This window comes from Mauremys reevesii, linkage group 14 (genome assembly GCF_016161935.1).
Source record: "Mauremys reevesii isolate NIE-2019 linkage group 14, ASM1616193v1, whole genome shotgun sequence".
Lineage (NCBI taxonomy): Eukaryota > Metazoa > Chordata > Testudines > Geoemydidae > Mauremys > Mauremys reevesii.
Genome location: NC_052636.1, coordinates 29,111,484 through 29,134,713, shown reverse-complemented (window position 1 = coordinate 29,134,713; position 23,230 = coordinate 29,111,484). Strand labels below are relative to the sequence as shown.

The 23,230-nt window shown below is 48.9% G+C and overlaps 1 non-coding gene across 1 annotated transcript; it reads left to right on the top strand.

The window, feature by feature from the left end:
* The first annotated feature begins 9,216 nt into the window (after window positions 1–9,216).
* On the top strand, window positions 9,217–9,288 carry TRNAV-AAC. The gene has a single exon. It is a non-coding gene; the product is annotated as a tRNA-Val (tRNA).
* Window positions 9,289–23,230: the final 13,942 nt, after the last annotated feature.

Here is a 23,230-nt window from a genome sequence, read left to right as displayed (position 1 = left end):
GATATTTATCCAGGAAACATAGCAGTGAGATCTGTACTGAAACCTTGTAAATTATTGTTACTCCTGATCACTTCAAGAGGTGGGTGTGAGTCCTATTGAAGGAGTAATGTAAGTATATGGAACATTATGCCCATATAGTATTGTCATGAAAGGGAGTCACCCCAATCACAGGTCTTGTTGGGGACAGCCCATTCAAGTGGGAGGGAATTGTCACCCGTCCCTTGCTAGCCAGTTATGCGATGTATTGCTGCATTGTCAGCCTTTGCACCAGCCCAGAAAAGCCAATGGAAAACTATCAAAGACAAATTATAGACATCGAAACCCTGTGGAAGTGAAAAGGACAATATGACAATGAGGAAATGGTCCTTCCTGTGAATATACACAAAAGACTGATTCAGTTTATGACAGGGTGGAGAGAAACACTCTGGGTCCATTCACCAAGGAGATCACTAATGACCAGTGGTGCTTCAAGAAAGGCAGAGGCCTGGCTCCTAGGGACTAGCAATCACTGCAATAGACTGTCACCTCACACGTCAGTCTATTTAGATAGGGAAGGGAGCTATTAAAGTGTAGGTTGCATTTTGTGATTTTGTTTTGTTGGTAATGGTTGGTTTCCATCACTCACATTTGTTTCCTTTTAAAACTCTGTCCCGTGGTAAAGAAATTTCCATTTGTTCGATAACTGTGCTCAAGTGCTGCGTGTGATACCAGTAAAACTGGTAACCTGGGATGTACCATTGCTTTGGGCAGAGAGGATCTGGGATTTTTCTGAGCCCTGGTCTAACCTAGGGGAGGGGATCGATCTAAGTTATGCAACTTCAGCTACATGAATAACGTAGCTGAAGTCGATGTACTTAGATCGACTTACTGTGGTGTCTTTGTTGCGGTGAGTCGACTGCTGCAGCTCCCCCGTAGACTCTGCCTGCGCCTCTCACTGAGCTGGAGTACAGTCGAGGGGAGAGCACTCGGGGATCGATTTAGTGCATCTACACTAGACGCGCTATATCGACCCCCGCTGGATCCATCGCTGCCCGCCGATTTGGCAGGTAGTATAGACATACCCCGAGTATCTGGTGATCGGAGCTAGACCCCGGAGGGGGACACATTGAAGGAACTCAGGGGTTAAGGTGTCTCTATTGTCAACTGTCAGGGCTGCTGTGGAGGAGGGTGCTTGAGTGCCTGACAGGCTGGTGAGCTTGGATGCTAACATCCAGCTGCCAAAAGTCCTTCTTAGTAGTGGCAGGTGGCAACAAGGAGACTCACAGCCCTCAGCACCCTTAGAATGGTCACAGTGTGCATCTATGTTGATCCACCTGTCAGATCCACACAGGGAAAGCTCCCGATAGCATAGCTCCCTGACTCAAAATATCCCTAAAACTCTGCCCTATGAAATCATGGAACATGTGCTCTTCACTCTGTGAAAGCATGTAAAGAATCCAAGCACTGGAGAGTTTGGGCCTGTCATAAACAGATAGTTAAGGGTTAATGTCTCTTTTACCTGTAAAGGGTTAAGAAGCTCACTAAACCTGTCTGACACCTGACCAGAGGACCACTAGGGGGACAAGATACTTTCAAATCTTGGTGTTGGGAAGTCTTTTGTTTGTGCTCTTTGTTTTGTTGTTGTTCGCTCTTGGGACTAAGAGGGACCAGACGTCCATCCAGGCTCTCCAAATCTTTCTGCATCAGTCTCTCATGTTTCAAACTTGTAAGTAATTAGCCAGGCAAGGCGTGTTAGTCTTATCTTTGTTTTCTCAACTTGTAAATGTCCCTTTTTTTTGCTGAAAGGAGTTTACCTCTGCTTGCTGTAACTTTGAATCTAAGGCTAGAGGGGGTTTCCTCTGGACTATATGAATCTAAGTACCCTGTAAAGTATTTTCCATCCTGATTTTACAGAGATGATTTTTGCCTTTCTTTCTTTAATTAAAAGCTTTATTTTTTAAGAACCTGCTTGATTTTTCCTTGTTTTAAGATCCAAGGGGATTGGGTCTGGACTCACCAGGGATTGGTGAGGGGAAAGGAGTGGGGGGAATGGTTAATTTCTCCTTGTTTTAAGATCCAAGGGGTTTGGATCTGTGTTCACCAGGGAATTGGTGAAGCCTCTCAAGGCTGCCAAGGGAGGGGAAAGTTTTGGGGTAACAGTGTCCCAGACACTGAAATTCTGGGTGATGGCAGTATACCAGATCTAAGCTAGTAATTAGGCGTAGAAGTGTCCATGCAGGTCCCCCACATTTGTACCCTAAAGTTCAAAGTGGGGGGAAAAACCTTCACATGGTGAGCAGCGGTGTGAATTATTTTTTCTCTCCTTTCTAGCTGCTTAGAAAGCTGCCTGAGGGCAGAGGTGTTAAGTTTTTTAACAAGGGTCTTTGTTAAGAGGAGGCTTCAAGCTGTGAGCAAGCAGACAGCAAAAGGAATTTACAAGCTGAATTGTTTTTTCTTTCTACTTCTTGGGTATCGCTAGTGTGATAGACCCAAGCCAGGTGGGTATAGCAGAAGGCAGATATACTGGCCACTGGATTAACAGTTTTCTGTTCCCTGACTGACCAGAGCAGGGGCTGCACCAGGCTAATGAGAACACCTGACTCTAATTAAGCTGTAAAGAGTCAGGTGAGGCCATTCAGTTAATGTGACCACCTGACTCTAATTAAGGCCCTGCTGATACTATACAAAGGGCTCACTCCAGTCAGGCAGGGGATCCAGGGAGCCAGAGGAGAGGAAGTGCGGCTGAAGGGCTGGTTACTGAAGACACCCTCAAACCATCGTTAAGGGAGCCCTAAGGTAAGGGAGAAGAAGGGAGAAGCAGGAGAGCTGTGGGGAAGTGGCCCAGGGAAATGTAGCAACTCTGGCAGTGAAAGGTTGGCTGCCAACAACTGCTACCATTAGGGTCCCTGGGCTGGAACCTGGAGTAGAGGGCGGGCCCGGGTTCCCCCCAACCCACCACTACAGGAACATCTTCTGGAAGGGGAAGTCAGGTCCCTGTCAGGACAGGAGGCTGAACAGAGACTGTGGGAGTTCTCTCACCAACCTCCTTGCAGCCTATGATGAAAAGGGCTCAGCAGACTGTAACCCTGGCCCTAGAGAGAGAAGAGCTATGTGGAGGGTCACAGTGAGCCACTGAGGCAGCATAAACCGCCTAGAAGCGCAGGACCCACCGGAGCAGGGTCAGAGCTCTGCCACACTAGTTCTGACTTACTTACTTGTTCTTAAAAGAGAACAACAAGGACCTGAATCTCCTCCCTGTCAATAACCCCCTGCTCAGCCAATCAGGGTAGAGACTGAGGATGGGAGGCTGAGGGTTCTCACCAGAAAGCCCAAAGGATGGCCCAGGTCACTGATGGGATCACTGCCCGAGCACTAGTTCAGCCCCACATTTTTGGGTGGAGCTCCCACAGTGGGAGCTCCAGAGCGCACGTGCGCGCGCCCACACCCACACACACACCCTCCTGGTGTTGGGAGGGGAACAGATAAAAGGACAAAGGAAGCAAGAGAAAAAGAGGAGGGAGGAAAAAGGGAAGCAAAAAGAACAAACCCTAATGTCCCCAGTGATTCTAAGGGACAAAATCCCACGTGCAGAATAAAGTTCTGCCTCCTTAAGCTCGTGTCTTCCATGCCTAGAATTCAACTCTCACCAGATGGATCAGACTGAACAGCTTTCAAACCTCCAGGAGGCTCTTACCTTCTAAACAGGGACGGCTGTTTTCTAGTAAAATCACTGAAAGGGAAGGAGAAAACTCGAAAGAGGTTCCTCCTGGCGCTCAAGTCCGTGAACCCGAATACTCTCTCAGTCCTCAAAGAGAGACCTGGAGAAGGAGACTCGCTGAAGCAAAGCCACAGGGGTCTCTGAGGTTTCCCTCACCCCTGTCCTGCCTCCCTGATGTCAGCATCTCTCTGTGAGGTCACCACCTCCCCACCACCTTGGACCAATAGTCTGAGGTCCTGCAAAAGGCCTTTGTGATGTCGCTGCCGCACCCCTCACTTGGTGTGCCAATGTCCTGCCCCTGGCCAGGCACTTTACAGGTTTGAGCTACTCCCTGTGGATCACCCCACTCAAGGAGCGTTCGTTCTAGGCAGCAAGCCGGCTAGACAGGGAAACATCAGACGCTGCTCCCAATGCTACACTCAGTTTTTCAGAAATTAGTCGACTTTTTTGCCAGAAGAGATCATTAGAGCATCTAATCTGACCCCCTGCATATCACAGGCCTCCTGTAGGACACAATAGCTACTTTTGAGGCAAACACATTGCGGAAAGGCATCTAGTCTTCATGAAATGACATGAAGAGATGGAGAATCCACCACTTTCCTTGGTAGCTTGTTCTTGTGGTGAATCATCCTCGCTGTTGAATTTTTGTGCCTTATTTGTAATATGAATTTCTCTCTCTTCACCTTCCAGCCATTGGGTCTTCTTATGCCTTTCTTTGCTAGATTAAAGAGCCCTTAAATACCCAATCTTTTCTCTCCATTAAGGCACTTCAATGAAGTCACCTTTCAATCTTCTTTTGATAAGCTAATCAGGTTGAGCTCTTTCAATAGCTCACTAGAAGGTATTTTTTCCAGTCCTCAGAACATTAGGTGGCTCTTTGCTGCCCCAGCTCCAATTTCTCAACATCTTTTTCAAATGAGGACACCAAAACTGGAGGCAGTATTCTAGTATCAGTCTCAATGATGCTGTGTCACCTCCTGTGACATTATTGACATAATCTGTAACTGTATAGATCACCATTGCGACCACTGGTCTATATTTGCAGCCAATATTACAGAGAAGTGGTCGTGTAAGGGGTCTATGGAGAGGTTCTGATTGGCTGATTATAATGATGCTATCTCTAGATGTGTATCTTTTTTTTGTAGTTGACATTATGAATATTGGCTTTATGCTGCCTGTATTTCAAACTTGTGCTCTGCTTCAGGGAATGATACCTTTTGTTTAATTGATGAAAACATAAACTAGACACTTAGAGGATTGGAACTGATTTCAGCTGATGGACAGGTTTGCTAGGTTTTTATGCATTTGAACAGCAAAATGTTGAGTGTTCACATTCATTTCAAACATCCTCGTATGGTGGAGCTCCTGAACATAATGGAGAATGGAAATGAATTTTTTTTTCTTTTTTTTAAGAGGGCACCTGGGTTTGAACAAAGGACCACTTGATCTGCAATCAAACACTCTATCACTGAGCTATACCCCCATGTTAACAAGAGCAGGGAATTGTGATCTCCAGGACTTTGAAGGACAGACCCTGCTTCATCGAGCTCCTTTGCCATTCCCAGACCACAGGTGGTTTTAAAAATGGGGTTTGATTAAACTTCTTAAATGTGGGAAACACCACAGTTTGTGCACCCACTGATATAGCTTCTCCCCATGACAGAGCTGCCACCTCCTGGGGAAGTGGATTGACTACACCAACAGGAAAACTCTCCCCCCTCAGCATGGAGCAGTGGTTCTCAAGCTGTGGGTCAGAACCGCAAAGTGGGTCGTGACCCTGTTTTAATGGGGTCACCGGGGCTGGTATTAGACTTGTTGGGTCCTGGGGCTGAAGCCAAAAGTCTGAGCCCCCCCCCCCCAGGGCTGAATCCCTCAGGCTTTGGTTTTGCCCTCCCCGCACTGGGGCTCAGTCTTTGGCACTCTCCCCCGCCCAAGTGGGGGGGCTTGGTGCTTGGTCCCTCTTTCCAGGGCTACGTATTAAGTTATTTTGGCAGAAGGAGGTTGCAGTGAAAGGACATTTGAGAAACCCTGGCATAGAGCATCTCCATTACTGAGCTGCAGCAGCATAGACTCACTGTTTGAAACATTGACCTGGCCTTAGCCTCTGAATATGTCTAGGCTTGGCTCCCTGTGGCACTGTTGTGATCAGACCCTGAAAGTACAGCCATGGAGACACCACACACCAGCCTTGCCTAGCTGGCAAGGATCAAACCTTTACAGAAAGACCCCCATGGTTTTCTAACCCAGCTCCCTAAGGCCTCAGCCACAACCACTTAACACAGGGGCCTTTCTACACTCTGGTTCTGTTCTCACTGGAGGGTCATTTCCAATTGTTTGCTCAGACCAGCTTCGCCAGCACACTCACTGCTGTGCAGCTCTGTATGTGTGGCCATGGCTGAACAGCCAGAGTTCCTGCCCATTTCTCTACTGGCTGGAGCATGATTAGAGTGTGTTTGTGGTTAATGATGTTGCTGTAGATTGTTCATTCCCTGCCTTGGCCATTCAGACAGTCCCTTTTCCTGTTGTATCACCAGCACCTCTGGGAGTCCAATAACAGGGGCAGGTTTTCTCTGGGCACTGAGATTTTTGAGGGCGTTGGTGGCTCCTTTCTTTCCTCACCCTGGAGAAACTCAGCTCTTTATTCCATCCTTGATGACTCATGGAATAACAACAGCAGCATGAAGAGGAGAGTGAATACCTCACTGCCAGGGGGAAGGTGGAGTACAATAACAGGGGCAGGTTTTCTCTGGGCACTGAGATTTTTGAGGGCGTTGGTGGCTCCTTTCTTTCCTCACCCTGGAGAAACTCAGCTCTTTATTCCATCCTTGATGACTCATGGAATAACAACAGCAGCATGAAGAGGAGAGTGAATATCTCACTGCCAGGGGGAAGGTGGATGCATCCCCTCTGTCTGACCATTGCCATTGCAGGAGAGAAGGTTTCAGTGGAATTGAATGCCCTGGCTCAGACAATAAACACAGAGAGGTTTTGCTATTCATGGATCTGTGCAAAGGAAATTGTGTGTCTGAGTGAAAATGAGGATGGATATGAAATGCCCACGTGGTGGTGCCTAAGGCAAAAGGGAACCCTAGAGGATTAGAATAGGATAAGTTCTCAAGCAACATGTTTCTTACTTTGCCCATCTGTTAGTTTTGATTATTATCGATGGAAAGATTTTGCCACTGGGTTGTGTGTTTACACAGAAATTGACATTTACCAACAAATACGTAATTCTTCCAAGCCTGCCTAGTCTGCCAGTGGTGAGTTTAGAGGGACACACTCACTCTTCCCACCCCCCATGCCAGGCCTGTGCTCTCCAGAATGTCAACTTCCCACAGAGCTGGGATCCTTCCCTCATCTCCCCCCAGACCACTGCCCCACCCCCACTTCTGGGGTCCCCTTCCAACACTGTCCAACTCCCCTGCTGGCAGGATCCCTTCCCATTCCTTTCATTTCCTGCCTCCCCTCTGAGCAAAAGCTCTGCATTGTTCCCACACTGGGAATTGAATGCAGGCCGCCGGGGTGAAAACCAGGAATTCAGATCACAAGACCATATGGGACTTGTATAGTTAATAGCACCTTTACACATTCACACCCAATAATTCAAAGTAGCCCTTCAAAAAAACAGACTTCAAAAACAGACTTCAAAGAGAAATTGCAGAGTTACAATTGATTTGCAAACTTAACACCATTAATTTGAGCTTGAATGAGGACTGGGAGTAGCTGGCTCATGACAAAAGCAATTTTCCCTCTCTTGGTATTGACACCTCCCCATCAATTATGGGGAGAGGACCACATCCACTCTGACTGAATTAGCCTTCAACACTGGTTCTCCCCTTGTACGGTAACTCCTGTCACTTCATGTTCCAATCTATATTTATGCCTCTATCTGCAATTTTCACTCCATGCATCTGAAGAAGTGGGCTTTTTACCCATGAATGCTTATGCCCAAATAAATCTGTTAGTCCTTAAGGTGCCACCGGACTCCTCATTGCTTTTAATTCTAAGCTGATCTTAACCCTTTCAGTACCCTTACAAACTCAGATGCTTCTCACCACAGGCTGGCTGGGGGCTTTTCAGCCAGGCTCTCCCCTTTCATCAGCGCTTCAGTTGCTTGGTGTGGGGGTGTCTGTAGACATAGTTGGCAGAGAGAGAGAAAGCCTGGCAAATGTCTCTCCTTTTATCATGTCCTTTCTTCCCTCATGGCTTTGCCCCTCCCGCCCCCCTTCAGAGTCAGGTGAGCATCACTGCTTCTCTCCAAGCAAGTCTGAGCAATTCCCCTGGGGTGTCGTCATGCAGGTGAGTCATTGCATTGTAGCTCCCTTGCTGGACAATGGCTGTCGATGGGTTGTTTGACACCCTGTCCGGGTGTTGGTTACTCTTCTTGCTGTTGCCACTGGGGAGCTAATATCAGGCTGACTCCCCCACCTTACTGCACAGTGACAACCACACTGCACAATTCTCATAACTTCATATGCATGAATGGTCTACATCTATGGGTAGAGAATTGACTTTCAGCCAATCATATCCTTTCCCCGATACCTACAAGTCATGCTCTATATGTAAGATCACGATGATATGAAAATGAGGATTATGGGGTTACAGCCGCTCCCCCAAAGATATAGAATGTGTCACTGATATTCTATTTTCCTTTGTTCTGTAACAGCATTACAGAGATCCAGTGACTGACCAATGGCATTTCCAAGTGCTAAAATAGCAAGCCATGTCGGTCTCTCATTGGCCATCAGCCACTGAAGATGTGGTTTAATGAGCTGGAGCTTCAAGGTGAGGGTGACTCTGTCCACTGCCTTCCGTTGCGCTGCTGGGCACCAAGTCCCTGGTGGCCAATATGTGACACTGAGAGAAGACAGTGGGGTGGCAAGTGGTGGCAGGACTTTTGCCACCAGGGTCTAGCTGCCCAACTTCCTCCTGGTACTGCTGGCCCCCCATCGCCTTCAGGTAACCCAGGAACTGAGGCAGGAATAGGGCAAGGAAGCAAGTAAAGCCGAGCAAGGAAGGCAAAAGTGAATCTTGTCTTCATGGGCCGCTCGCAATGACGTCCTTTTTCTGTGCCACAGCTGACAACAACATCCCAGACAGAAAAGCAGGAGGCCAAAAAGAAACCGAGCAGCTGCTGAAGTAGTTCAGTTGGGAGCATGCTAGACTAACAGGCTCTTCTATCCCCCTTTGTGCATGGGTGGGATGTTTTCTGAAAGTGCAGCAGTTCCTTTAACTGCCACGAGTCCCTCATTTCAGGCTATGCAGCAGGAAAAGGCAGCATGGGCTTCTGCACCGAGTTGGCCCACCTGACCTTTCATTCTTCTCTTGCTCTTTGTCAGCAAGGGGGAGAAAAAGAAGCTCTCCCTCAAGCTGGAGTCACAAGGGCGACGTAAGAACGACTTCCTGAGCCCCGGCTCCAGTCCTCTGCTCTGCCAGCTGACCCATCGAAGGGCTGCCACCACTTTCTCCAGGTTTGTCCATCGGTCTGTGCCAGGGTGAGCAACAGCCAAGCAGATGGAGTTTCTGTAGTGTAGTGGTTATCATGTTTGCCTAACACGCAAAAGTCCCTGGTTCAAAACCAGGCAGAAATATGCTGGTTTCCTTTTCCCAGATCCCCTTGCTGTTCAGGAAGGCCTCCTCCTTCTCCTATTGGCCTGTCCCTGGGATAACTCCAACCCCTGCATGACAGAGGGTGCTGACAGCAGTGGAGAAAGCACCTTGGTGTCAGGCTGGAGAACCTAGAGGAGTGCGGTGTATCACCTTTTGGAGGCTTGTGGCTTGGCCTCCTCTGCCCTGGGAGGTTGGCCGGTGGAGGCCGGCTCTTCCTGCTGGCCTCCTCTGCGTGACTTGCCAAAGGAGGAAGTGAGGCAGGAATGGGGCAAAAGAGGAAAGTCGAGCTGAGGAAGGCAGGGCAGAAAGTAAGCACATCATTGCGGCTAAGTGGGGTCAGTAGAGCATCACCATTCGTTCTGCAAAGCCTGAGGAGGTGCGGTTGGCTGCTGGGAGGCAGAATCCTGTGCCTGCCTGTTGGCTTCCCAGGGATGGCTCCTTACAGCCCAGGAGAAGCGGGGTTTTGGGGGGAAGGAAAAGCAGCAATGGCGAGGCGGAGTGGGCTCCTTTCTGGCCGACATGGTGGGTCTGGGAGTTGCCTGTAAGCCATAAGTGGACTTGGTGGAGTGAAAACCGCTGCTCCATTCTGGCTGACCTGGGGGAGCCATTAATGACTTGGGAGTGGGGGCAGGGTTCTGGCTGTGAGCAAATGGGATCCAGGAAGCCCCAGCCTGCCCCTCCAGGGGCCGAGTCTTCTTCTTCTCTCCTGCCATAGGGAGCCTGGCCTTAAGCCTGCCCAGCATGCACTGCAGCTCGAGCATTAAGCCTTCCTGTGGCATAACCGAACTACGGCCTAGTGTAATAAGGTGTAAAGTTTAGATTGTGAATTTATCTTTAATTTCCATGGTAACTTACTTTGATCTTTTATGCCTACCACTTATAATCCTTAAAACTCCGTCTTTCCGTAGTTAATAAATATGTTTTATGAAACTGGTGTATTTTGCTTGAAGTTCTTGGGAAATCACAGCTCTAGATAATGTTTCTCTTAGCCAGAAGGCCGAGTTCATGTACTATTCACAGTGAGGGAGGGGTGGACCCTGCGTAATAAACTCACTATTGTGTCATACAGGAGGCCTGTGATATGCAGGGGATCAGATTAGATGCTCTAATGGTCTCTTCTGGCCATAAAGTCGACTAATTTCTGAAAAACTGAGTGTAGCATTGGGAGCAGCGTCTGATGTTTCCCTGTCTAGCCGGCTTGCTGCCTAGAACGAACGCTCCTTGAGTGGGGTGATCCCCAGGGAGTAGCTCAAACCTGCAAAGTGCCTGGCCAGGGGCAGGACATTGGCACAGCAAGGGAGGGGTGTGGCAGTGACATCACAAAGGCCTTTTGCAGGACCTCAGCCTATTGGTCCAAGGTGGTGGGGAGGTGGTGACCTCACAGAGAGATCAAGTATCAGAGGGGTAGCCGTGTTAGAGATGCTGACATCAGCCAGGCAGGACAGGGGCGAGGGGCCAGGGAAACCTCAGAGACCCCTGTGGCTTTGCTTCAGCAAGTCTCCTTCTCCAGGTCTCTCTCTGAGGACTGAGGGAGTATTCGGGTTCATGGACGTGAGCGCCAGGAGGAACCTCTCTCAAGTTTTCTCCTTCCCTTGTAGTGATTTTACTAGAAAACAGCCGTCCCTGTTTAGAAGGTAAGAGCCTCCTCGAGGTTTGAAACCTGTTCAGTCTGATCCATCTGGTGAGAGTTGAATTCTGGGCATGGAAAACTCGAGCTTAAGGAGGCAGAATTTTATTGCGCATCTGGGATTCTGTCCCTTAGAATCACTGGGGACATTGGGGTTTGTCCTTTTTGTTTCCGCTTTTCCTCCATCCATCCCTCCCTCCTTTCTCTTTGTCTTTTGCTTCTTTTGTCCTTTCTCCTGTTCCCCTCCCAACAGCAGGAGAGAGAGAGAGAGAAACTGTGTGTGAGAGAGAGAGACACAGAGGAGGGCTCTGCAGCTCCCACTGTGGGAGATCCACCCAAAAATGTGGGGCTGAAATAGTGCTCGGGCAGTGATCCCCACCAATGACCTGGTCCATCCTTTGGGCTCTCTGGTGAGAACCCTCAGCCTCCTGTCCTCAGTCTCTACCCTGATTGGCTGAGCAGGGGGTTATTGACAAGGAGGAGACTCAGGTCCTTGTTCTCTTTTAAGACCAAGGAAATAAGTCAGAACCAGTTCTATGTTTGATGAATTTTGCTGCTTCTCTGCATTAATAGTCTCTGCGCAGTTCACGATTCTCTCTAACATTGCAGTTCTCCTCAAATACTTGCTGAATAATTACTGTCACTGTTGTTGGTCTGGAGCTAATCTGAGAGCACTTTATTAAGGTCATTCAGTGTCTGAAATTCAAGATCCGAGGGTTAGTTTGAAAATCAGGGCTCTTGGGTCCTATTCCCAACTCTGCCCCTGACTGGCTGTGTGACTTCAGACAAGTCAATTCTCCTTTCTCAGCCTCAGCTTCTCCCTCTTTCAAGTAGGGATAATAATGATCCGCTCCTACCTACTTCACAGTGCATGGAGGCAGGGTTGGCTCTAGGTTTTTTGCTGCCCTAAGCAAAAAATATTTTGGCTGCCCCCATCCCAGCCCTGGGCTCCCCCTCACACCCTCCTGCTACCCAAGCCCTGGGCTCCCCCCAACCTGCACCCGCTGCTGCCGCAGCTCTGGGCCTCCCCACACCTGCATCCCCCTGCCACCCCACTCCTGGGCTCTTCCCCCCCCCCCGAACCCACACCCCCTGCCATTCCAGCCCTGGGCTCCCCCCCCACACCTCCTGTGCTGCCCCAAATCTGGGCTCTCCCTTTCCCCCCCACCAATGCTCCCCAACCCACACACCCCCTGCCACCCCAGCCCTGGGTCACTGGTAACTCACTCCCAGGATGGGTCATTCAGCAGGAATTTTGGATGTGCACAGAACACAGACAGGATTGGTTCCCATATGGCTACAGAACTGCAGTAAAATGGAACAATTTTCAGCTTGTGTGATTGGAGGATATCTGGATGCATATTATAAGACTGTCCTCCATAAATGAGGAAAATTTGAGGTGCCTTTATTATTCTTTCTTTCTCTGGGGAATTTGCCACTGCAATATCACTGTCTTCCTTTCAAACAAACAAAACTAGAAAAAAAATGGCAATCACTGTTGAAAATAGCAATTCCAGTTCTAATAACCCCTGGGAAGCATTTCTTGCTCAATTTTATCCTACTTTTTCTACAGCAAATGACAGTGGATCAATATATTTGATTTGGGAGAAATGAAGTAACAGCTGCCCAAATTGAGCTTCCTGAATTCTGAGGTGTTCAGATCTGGAAGGCAGGTGAACATTAGCTAAATTTGGAAAGGAAAAGTCAATTTCTGCTTCCATGACTCAGAAGGGGAAATCCTCCTACGTGCCTGGTACCAGGGGCGGCTCTAGACACCAGCGTGCCAAGCAGGCGCTTGGGGCGGCCGTTTCCCGGGGGGCGGCATTTGGCTCCGGTGGAGCTCCCGCCGGCATGCCTGCGGCAGGTCCACCGGAGCCCGGGACGAGCGGACCTGCCGCAGGCATGACTGTGGCGGGTCCAGTCTTCCCGCGGCCCCAGTTGAGCTCCCGCAGCCATGACTGCGGCAGGTCCGCTTGTCCCGGGCTCCGGTGGACCTGCCGCTGGCATGCCGGCAGGAGCTCAACCGGAGCCGCGGGAAGAGGGGACCCGCCGCGGGACCGGGGAAGGGCGGCGCAGCGCACCGCGCTGCTTGGGGCAGCCCGATTTCTAGAGCCGCCCCTGCCTGGTACTGTATCTAGATGTAAGTGGGGGAATGGTCCTGCTATTGTGGGGAACTTTCCTGGCTTCTGCACTACCCCGGTGAAGTGGGCTGGCAAAAGGATCTGAGTCCTCGCTCCCACTTCCTTTACCCAGAGGCCTCCCTGCCCTTGAGGACTCCCCTTCCACTCTCCTGTCTGGCAGAGTCCTCGTAACCCCAACAAGGCTGGGCCCAGGATTCCTGGGGGGCTCGACCCCCAACCCTGCTGTGGTCACCCAGGACAGGGGCTAGGGTGTCCCTCTCTTTGCACTGCGCACCTCCCTGACCCACTGATCACATCATACAATTTAAAGCAAATACAAGTTATTTAATTAACAATAAAAATTAAAAAATAAGAAAAAATGGGAAAGGTTAAAGGAAAACACATCACCCAACTCTGTGGCAGGTACCATCACAAAAAGTGTCTCTGGACATCAGGGCACTTCACAGTCTGTTCCTTGTAGGTCCCAGGCCGCCTCCTCAGGCCCTGGCTGTGCTGCAGGGACGCTGCAGTTTAGACACTTGCTCTAGCGGTGGCCACACACTCTCAGGCTCTGGGTGGCAGGACCCTTCTCCCCAGCATCACCCCCGCCCTGTCAGGGTTACGATCCCCCTCCAAGTCTGGCCGGTGTACCATCACATTTCGAAACCCTCCCGTTTTGCTACTAGTAGCAGTTTCTGCCGCACAACATAACCATCTGGGTTCCTGCTCAGGACTTGCTGCCGCTTGATCCATGGGGTTGCAAATCAGGAGGGACAGAGTTTTTGGTCAAAAACACTCACATTCTGCTTCCTCCTGGCTAATGTGCCAAATGGGGTTGCAAATCAGGAGGGACAGAGTTTTTGGTCAAAAACACTCACATTCTGCTTCCTCCTGGCTAATGTGACAAATTGACCTATTGCAGGGTTCTGGGGGTTTCTGCATTTTAATTGTATTTTAAATGAAGCGTTTTAAGCATGTTAAAAAACGTATATACTTTATATACAACAACAGTTTAGTTATATATTATAGCCATAAAAAGAGACCTTCTAAAAATATTACAATGTATTACTGGCATGAGAAACCTTAAATCAGAGAGACTAAATGAAGACTCGGCACAGCTCTTCTGAAAGGTTGCCGAACCCTGATCTTTTGGATGCTTGAGGCATGCTCTTTCACTTTTTTGTGTGTGAATATGTGAAAAGGGAGGTAAGGTTTGTGGGTACAGAGCACTCCCCTGACCCCAAGGTAATAACCAGAGTGGCCCCATTCATTTTTTTCAATGGCTTCCTCCTTGATTATTTCCAGTGACTTGGCTGCCTACACACCTGTCACTGGTCCGGGGTTGGCTGTGCTCCTGTCACTGGTCCAGGGATGGTTGCAAATCTGGAGAGATGGGGTTTGCGGTCAAAAACGCTCACAATTTGCTTCCTCCTGGCTAATGTGACAAATTGACCTATTGGATGAATGAGGCGCGCACTTCCACTTTTTTGAGTGTGAATACGTGAAAAGGGAGGTAACGTTTGTGGGTACAGCGCACTCCCCTGACCCCAAGGTGGTAACCAGAGTGGCCCCATTCATTTTCTCCACTGGCTTCCTCCATGATTATTTCTATTGACTTGGCTCCCTATGCACCTGTCACTGGTCCAGGGATGGTTGCAAATCTGGAGGGAAGGTGTTTGCGGTCGAAAACGCTCACGATTTGCTTCCTCCTGGCTAATGTGCCAAATTGACCTATTGGATGAGTGAGGCGCGTACTTCCACTTTTTTGAGTGTGAATACGTGAAAAGGGAGGTAACGTTTGTGGGTACAGCACACTCCCCTGACCCAAGGTGGTAACCAGAGTGGCCCCATTCATTTTTTCCACTGGCTTCCTCCATGATTATTTCCATTGACTTGGCTCCCTACGCACCTGTCACTGGTCCAGGGATGGTTGCAAATCTGGAGGGAAGGTGTTTGCGGTCGAAAACGCTCACGATTTGCTTCCTCCTGGCTAATGTGCCAAATTGACCTATTGGATGAGTGCTTCCACTTTTTGAGTGTGAATACGTGAAAAGGGAGGTAACGTTTGTGGGTACAGCACACTCCCCTGACCCAAGGTGGTAACCAGAGTGGCCCCATTCATTTTCTCCACTGGCTTCCTCCATGATTATTTCTATTGACTTGGCTCCCTATGCACCTGTCACTGGTCCAGGGATGGTTGCAAATCTGGAGGGATGGGGTTTGTGGTCAAAAACACTCACATTCTGCTTCCTCCTGGCTAATGTGCCAAATTGACCTATTGCAGGGTTCTGGGGTTTCTGCATTTTAATTTTATTTTAAATGAAGCGTTTTAAGCATGTTAAAAAACTTGTATACTTTATATACAACAATAGTTTAGTTATATATTATAGCCATAAAAAGAGACCTTCTAAAAATATTAAAATGTATTACTGGCATGTGAAACTTTGAATCAGAGAGACTAAATGAAGACTCGGCACAGCTCTTCTGAAAGGTTGCTGAACCCTGATCTTTTGGATGCTTGAGGCATGCTCTTTCACTTTTTTATGTGTGAATACGTGAATAGGGAGGTAAGGGTTGTGGGTACAGAGCACTCGCCTGACCCCAAGGTAATAACCAGAGTGGTCCCATTCATTTTTTCCACTGGCTTCCTCCTTGATTATTTCCAATGATTTGGCTGCCTATGCACCTGTCACTGGTCCGGGGATGGTTGCAAATCTGGAGAGATGGGGTTTGTGGTCGAAAATGCTCACGATTTGCTTCCTCCTGGCTAATGTGCCAAATTGACCTATTGGATGAATGAGGCGCGCACTTTCACTTTTTTGAGTGTGAATATGTGAAAAGGGGAGGTAAGGTTTGGGGGTACAGTGCACTCCCCTGACCCCAAGGTGATAACCAGAGTGGCCCCTTTCATGTCCTCCACTGTCTTCCTCCTTGATTATTTCCAATGACTTGGCTGCCTATGCACCTGTCACCGGTCCAGGGATGGTTGCAAATCTGGAGGGATGGGGTTTGCGGTCGAAAACGCTCACGATTTGCTTCCTCCTGGCTAATGTGCCAAATTGACCTATTGGATGAATGACGCGCACGCTTCCACTCATTTGTGTGTGTGTGACATTATTGATATAAACTGGGACCATATAGAACATGGTTTGCAACCAAGGTCCTGTAGTGGCACCAAATCTTAGGTAAAGGGGGTCATATACGGTGGCTAAGACCAGGTTATGGGTTGGTGGTTATGATTATGCTGTCTATATGTCTGTGTATCATTTTGTAGTTGAAGTTATAAGTATTGGCTCTGTACTGTCTGTATTTTGTATTTGTGCTCTGCTTCTGGGTGACACTGCAGACAAGTTGGTGTTAGCTCTGATAAGTTCGTTTGATGGCCTATTAAGGACCATCAGCTACACAATCGACCCACGCAGAGAAGGCTGATACGCCTTGTAACTGAGCAAAGTATGCAGGGACTTGCCCATGTGACTCTAGTCTCCATTTTGCTGTAATTTTCCACAGTAAGGACAAAGGTTCTTACACCTGGAAAAGCCTATATAAGGCTAATGCCTCATCTCCATCTTGTCTTCAGTCCTGCTTCTTACCTCTGGAGGGATTTTGCTAGGAAATGAAGCTCTATGCAAGGGACTAGTGACCCATCCCAGCGGGGGATGTTCTCCAGAGACTTGATTTGAACCTGCAGTTTACTCCATCACTGTTACAAGCCTGAACTAAGAACTTTGTCATTACTCTATGTAACTGATTCCATTTAACCAATTCTAGCTCTCATCTCTACCTTTTTGCCTTTATGAATAAGCCTTTAGATTTTAGATTCTAAAGGATTGGCAACAGCGTGATTTGTGGGTAGGATCAGATGTGTATATTGATCTGGGGCTGGGGCTTGGTCCTTTGGGATCGAGAGAACCGTTTTCTTTTATTGGGGTGTTGGTTTTCATAACCATTCATCCCCAGGATGAGTGGGTCTGGTGGTGATACTGGGAGACTGGAGTGTCTAAGGACATTGTTTGTGTGACTTGTGTTCCCCAGTGCGGTGAAACCAAATGGGACTGTAAGAGCTGGATTCACAGGCAAGAGTAATGCAGCAAAGGCAATCCTAAAATTTGTAAACAGTTCTGATACTTTACATAGACAAATATGAGATACTCTTTTAAATACTCAAGAGATGTGATGCAGAGTTTGATGGAATATAGGGAAAGTATGTCACTGCATCAAGTCTCCTGTAGCAGTAAATTAACAGCAGGGAAGCAGATTTTTATATTTTTAGTGGCATCCAGAAACGGTCCAAGGAGTTTTCCTGTTGAAGGGGATGACAGGGGCCGCAGCTTATATGGGCTCGAGGTGCTTAAGCACGCAGGGAATAGCAGGGTGGGAGGCCACACCTGCTGGCAGCCCCCCACCCCGGTGTGACGAGCTGGGAATGTTCTTAATGTTTTCTCTGAATACTGTGTTGGTGCCTCAGTGTCTCCTATGCCGTTCTAAAGTATGTAGGTGGTGGATCAAGGTATTTGATTGCTACAGAGCAAAGGGCCAGTGCACCTAAATGCCTGGCACTCTGTCTCCTAGCAACTGATGGCCTGGGCCCTCCTCTGCAAAGGTGCCAACTGAAGGTGTTGGAGACAAAGAGGTCAGGTGACCTCCTGGCCCAGGAAAAGAACTGAGCAGAGAGGAGGGGCTGGAGGGGGTTTGGGAGTCTGGAGCTAGCTGGGGATGATGAGGGAAGTGCATATGGGGATCTGGCTCACTGCCCCCAGAATGGACCCAGCTGTGGGATCTTGTTTGCTGTACCTACAAGCTCTGTTTTAGACTGTGTTCCTGTCACCGAACAAACCTCTGTTTTACTGGCTGGCTGAGAGTCACATCTGACTGAAAACTGGGGGTGCAGGACCCTGTGGCTTTCCCTTGAACACCGCTGGGGTGGGATCACTGTGGGAAGCACATGGAGGGGCAGAGGATGCTGAATGCACTAAGGAGAGACCCAGGAGAATGAAGATGTGTGAGATTCTTGCCCTGGAAAAGTCTGCTCCAAGGGAGAGGAGGCTCCCCAAAGTCCTGACTGGCTTGGTTGGGAGCAGTTCCAGAGCATCACCCAGGGACTCTGTGCCACCCAATACCCACCGCAGGGGAGGCGAGTGGGCTTTCTGGACCTGAGAGAGTCCCTAGGAGCATGTGCAGTGACTGTGTTGCAGAGTGAGTGTGCTGTGGGGAGAGGAGGATCCCTCCACTGGAGCTTGCTGCTGCTGATAATGGGGCAGAGTCCGCTCTGGTCCTAGACCTGGGGCAGCCTGTCTGCATCCCAAGTTACTTATCCCCAGCCCTGCTCCACCCCAGAGCCTGCACCGCCAGCACCCCAAACCTGAGCACCCTCCTGCACTGTGAACCCCTCATCCCCTGCCCCACCCCAGAGCCCTCACCTAAGGGGGAAAAATGTGCAACTGAAATGTGGTGGTCAGTTTGCAGTATCATTGTGTTTAGCACAATACTTGATTATTTTACACCCCTTTAAAGTATATAAGTAGTTGTATACAGGTGTTACAAAGTGGCAATGTTCTTAATGTTTTCTCTGAAGACTGTGTGGGTGCCTCAGTTTCCCATATGCATTTCTCAAGGATCTAGATGGTGGGATAAGGGGGTGTGATTGTTGTAGAGCCCTGGAGGGCCAGTGTGATGCTGTCTGCACAGAGAATGGCCGAAACCCTGTCTCCGGGCACCGGATGGCCTGGGCCACTCTCCTGCAAGCTGCCAATTGAAGGTGTTGGAGAACAAAGAGATCAGATGGCCTCCTAATGCCTGGAAAAGAGAGAGGGCAGAGGAGGGAGTGTCAGTGCCTGTGCGGACTTCCGGGAAGCCCATGGTGTGGAAGGGGATGCTGTGATGCTTTGGAACTACTCCATACAAAGCCAGTCAGGACTCTGCGAGAGACTCCTCCCTCTGAGCGTACTGTCTCCAAGATAAGAAGCTTACACCTTCCTGGGTCTGACCTTGGAGCATTCAGCTCTTTCCACACCGTGCACTTTCTGCAGCGAGTGTGCCCAGGCAGGTCATGGGGCAACCAGCGGTCCCTGCACCCCAACTCTGCAGTCAGACGTGACTCTCAGCCAGCCGGTAAAATAGAAGGTTTGTTAGACAACAGGAACACAGATTAAACAGAGCTTGTAGGTACAGAAAATGACCCCTCAGTCAGGTCCATCTTGGAGGGTGGGGAGCCTAGACCCAAGTTCTGGGCCTCTCCCCATTTCCCCAGCCAGCTCCAAACTGACACTCCCTCCTCTAGCCTTTGTATCTCTTCTGGACAAGGAGGCCACCTGATCTCTTTGTCCCCAACACCTTCAGTTGGCACCTTGCAGGGGAAACTGAGGCATCCACACAGTATTCAGAGAAAACATTAAGAACATTCCCAATTTGGCACAACAGGTGTAACAAAATTTAATACCGTATATTGAAGCAGGCAAGTGCTGCTTCTCACTTTCCACTTTTAAATGACCCTTGTAATCGTGTGTTTCTGATGCGTTGTAGCTTAATTTTATATCGGCTTACAGAGCGTGAGGGGGGAGATAGACCACCATTTTGGGCACCACCAAAAATTATACAAACCTGCCGCCTATGGGATTACAGTCAGTATCGACTTTACAATGGTGCCATGGCACCAGGGCCACCCTGCATCTCACTGCAGACACAGTGCTCAGAATTAAGCAATGTTCTCAAGGCTATTGTACTCAGTACTAGTTTTCAGTTGGCAGCTACATGCTTCAGCCAGGCCACTTTCTCACTAGGCTATATCCTGAATATTGTGACTGGGAATGAGGCGGGGGCGGGGAGTGTAGCAGATGCAAATTCGAGGTGAATATTATCTTGTCAATACTGTCCTGGGTTTATGATGCTTTATGCCATGGACTGAAGCAAAGTGGCTGGTGAATAACCAGGAATCTGGTTAATAATTATCTAAATTCAGCTTTCTTCTTTCTCTCTCTGTGAATTATCACTACTTCAAAATAGTGTGCAAGTTGACTGGATAATGGTAATAGAATAATCTCTTGTTAAAACATTGTAAACCATACTACCTGGTTTTTATATTAAACACCTACTATACATAATACAATAAATCTGACAAACAAAACCTAGGAAAATTTTATTCTTTCTATGTCTTATTTACAGTTTTACAGTAATCTCTTGCTTCAGAATGCCTCAAGGGTCACCCATACAGTTTGCAATAGGAATCAACATGTGGCTTGGCAGCTGACTCTTGACTGATTCCTGAACAGCTGGTAACTCAATATTAATCTGACATAGATACTATATGCAGAAGCACAACTCTGTATATATGGGGAGGGGGTGATTATTGACCTTTCTGCATATGTAATAATAGTTTTTGGTGTTTGTAAGACAAGGCATAATAATGAACTTCGTAAAAGTTCCTGTTTGGTGTGAGAGATGTTACTTATACCTAAATTCACTCCCCTTCCCCACACCCAGCCCTATGCATGCTGGCTAGGGAATATCACTACTGTAGTGTCAGCTTTTAAGAGAGCTTCACATGCAGAGCCGTCAGTAGGGATTTTTGGCACATAAGGCAAGGAACAGAGGCAGCATGTCCGGCTCTTCCCTATTAGAGGGAAGGATCCACCGACGAATTTCTGCAAAAGAGCCGTATGCGCTGCCCCTCTTCATTGAAGACGACCAGCGGCACTTTGGCAACGAGTACCACAGTCCCTCTCAGAGGGAAGGACTTGCTGCCGAATTGCCGCTGAAGGAGAGACTTTCTGAGCCCCTCACTTTCCGTGCCCGAGGCAAATGCCTCACTCGCCTTGCCCTCGTTACGGCAATGTTCACATGCACCACTTCTAGTATTACGGTAAGTTAAAACAAGCTACAGTACATTGGGACATTAATGCTCTATTACAGTATTTGCAGTAGCATATTAAAAGCTATAACACTGAACAGACTAGTTAGGGCCGGCTTTAGGAAGTTTGGGGCCCACCCAATTCAAACATTTTCGGCGGGGCCCCAGCAGGGATGACTTTAAAAAAAAGGAAAAAAAGGTGGGGAAAAAAAGCCTTTCCTTTCTTAGCAACCGGTTCCCTATGAAAAGTTCTGATTTAAGGGATGTGCCAGAATATGTATTTCTGGTACCAATAGGGTTACTATATTTCCAGATTTAAAAATTCCTCCCGAACAGGAATTTAAAAACCAAAAAGTCTGACATGTCCAGGAAAATATGGCTGTATGTTAACACTACCTACAGTTCTTTTTTAAAAAGATGGGCCTGAACTAGAAATGAACTCCGCTTCACATGTGTGGGTCCCCGCCAGGGGCGGCTCTAGAAATCAGGCTGCCCCAAGCAGCGCGGTGCGCTGCGCCGCCCTTCCCCGGTCCCGCGGCGGGTCCCCTCTTCCCGCGGCTCCGGTTGAGCTCCGCAGGCCTGCCTGCGGCAGGTCCACCGAGCCCAGGACAGCGGACCTGCCGCAGGCAAGACCGCAGGTCCACCGGAGCCAACTGCCGCCCCCCCGGGAAAGGGCCGCCCCACGTGCCTGCTTGGCGCGCTGGGGTATAGAGCCGCCCCTGGTCCCCGCCACTCCCTGGGAGTGTGCTAGGGTGACCAGATGTCCCGATTTTATAGAGACAATCCCAATCTTGGGGTCTTTTTCTTATATAGGATCCTATTAACCTCCACCCCATCCTGATTTTCACACTTGCTGTCTGGTCACCCTAGGGTGTGCACATGTGTGTGGGTACCAGCTGCTCTCTTCTCCCATCATTGAAGCAGGTGTGCAGGGTTACTGCCCAGGGAATTGCAGGGCACCAGTGGACATGGGGCTGGCTGCAGGCAGGGCAAGGGGTGCAGCAATGGCTGGAGACAGGGGTGTGTGGGGTGGGGTGGGGTGGGGTGGCTGGCTTCAAGCAGGGCCATAGGGGTGTGTGGCATAGATTGGCAGTGCGGCATAGATTGGCAGTGCTGAAGACAGAGGAGTGCAGGAATGGCTGGCTTCAGGCAGGGGGGGTGCAGCAGGGGTTGGCTGGAGACAGGGCAGGGGGTGCAGGTACAGGGGGTACAGACCACCCGGTATGGTAAGTGCTCCCTCCTCCTCCTCCCTCCCCCACCAGAGTAACAGCAGCCACCTGGGGCTCCCCTGCTTCCACAGCCCTGGCCATGTACACAGCTGCCGGAGCCCTGGGGGAGCGGCGGGGCTCCAGTGGCTATTTAAAGGGCTAGGGCAATAGAAGCAATGGGGGCGATGGACTTTTTAAGTAGCCCACAGATCCCAACAGCCCTACCCCATGGCTCCAGCAGTGTGGCAGTGGTGGCAATTTAAAGGGCCCCCAGGCCCTTTAAATTGTCCCCTGGAGAAGACGGGCCACCCCGGTACAGTGCACTGACTCTTGCCAATACACCGAAGCAGGGCTTGGGCACGGGACCCTCTTAGGGGCAGGGCCCGACTCAGGGGAATTAGTTGAATTAGCCTAAAGCCGGCCCTGCCAGTATATCCAGGACATTAGTAGCACACTTTTCCCCCACCAATACCTAGTAGTTGCACTGTCATCTCCCATAGCTACTTAGGTTGCAGCTTTATTGTTAAACCTAAATTGGGAAGAAAGACGACTGATTCAGAACTTCTTTAATGGTTACTTTATCGCTAAAGGGTGTAGTGGGGTGTAGACTTGGAGAGAGGAAGGTTTCTATGATGTAGGCAAGATCAAGTATTTTATCCAAAACCAGAATACGAATGGCGCTGGTCTTCTGGGTGTCTGACCTTGAGCTATTGTCAAAAGTTTGAGGGTGACTCGTCTCCTTCCTCATATTTTGGTTGAGGATTGTATTGATAAAGGGATTGGCCTCAAAGACCTGGTTGTAGGACTCTTCCACGGTGTAGTTTTCATCTTGGATTGCCTGGTCCTAATTATAGTAAAGCATGTACTTTAGTCTTTGTAATTATATGTTATAACTCTGTTGCTTTTTATGAAGACAGGAGTAAAAGAAAAGTAGCTGCAATATTTTCATACTACACTAATGCTGAAAATGTACATAATTTCAATCAGACTCCTAATCTTAATTTTTGGTTAATTTTCTTATGGATTTATTTATTATGGTGGGAAACTGCTATAGTACACTTCTCCTATATAGGTCATAAGGATCCTATCTGTCTGAAACTGGCTGCTCTTTCTTTCTTTGAT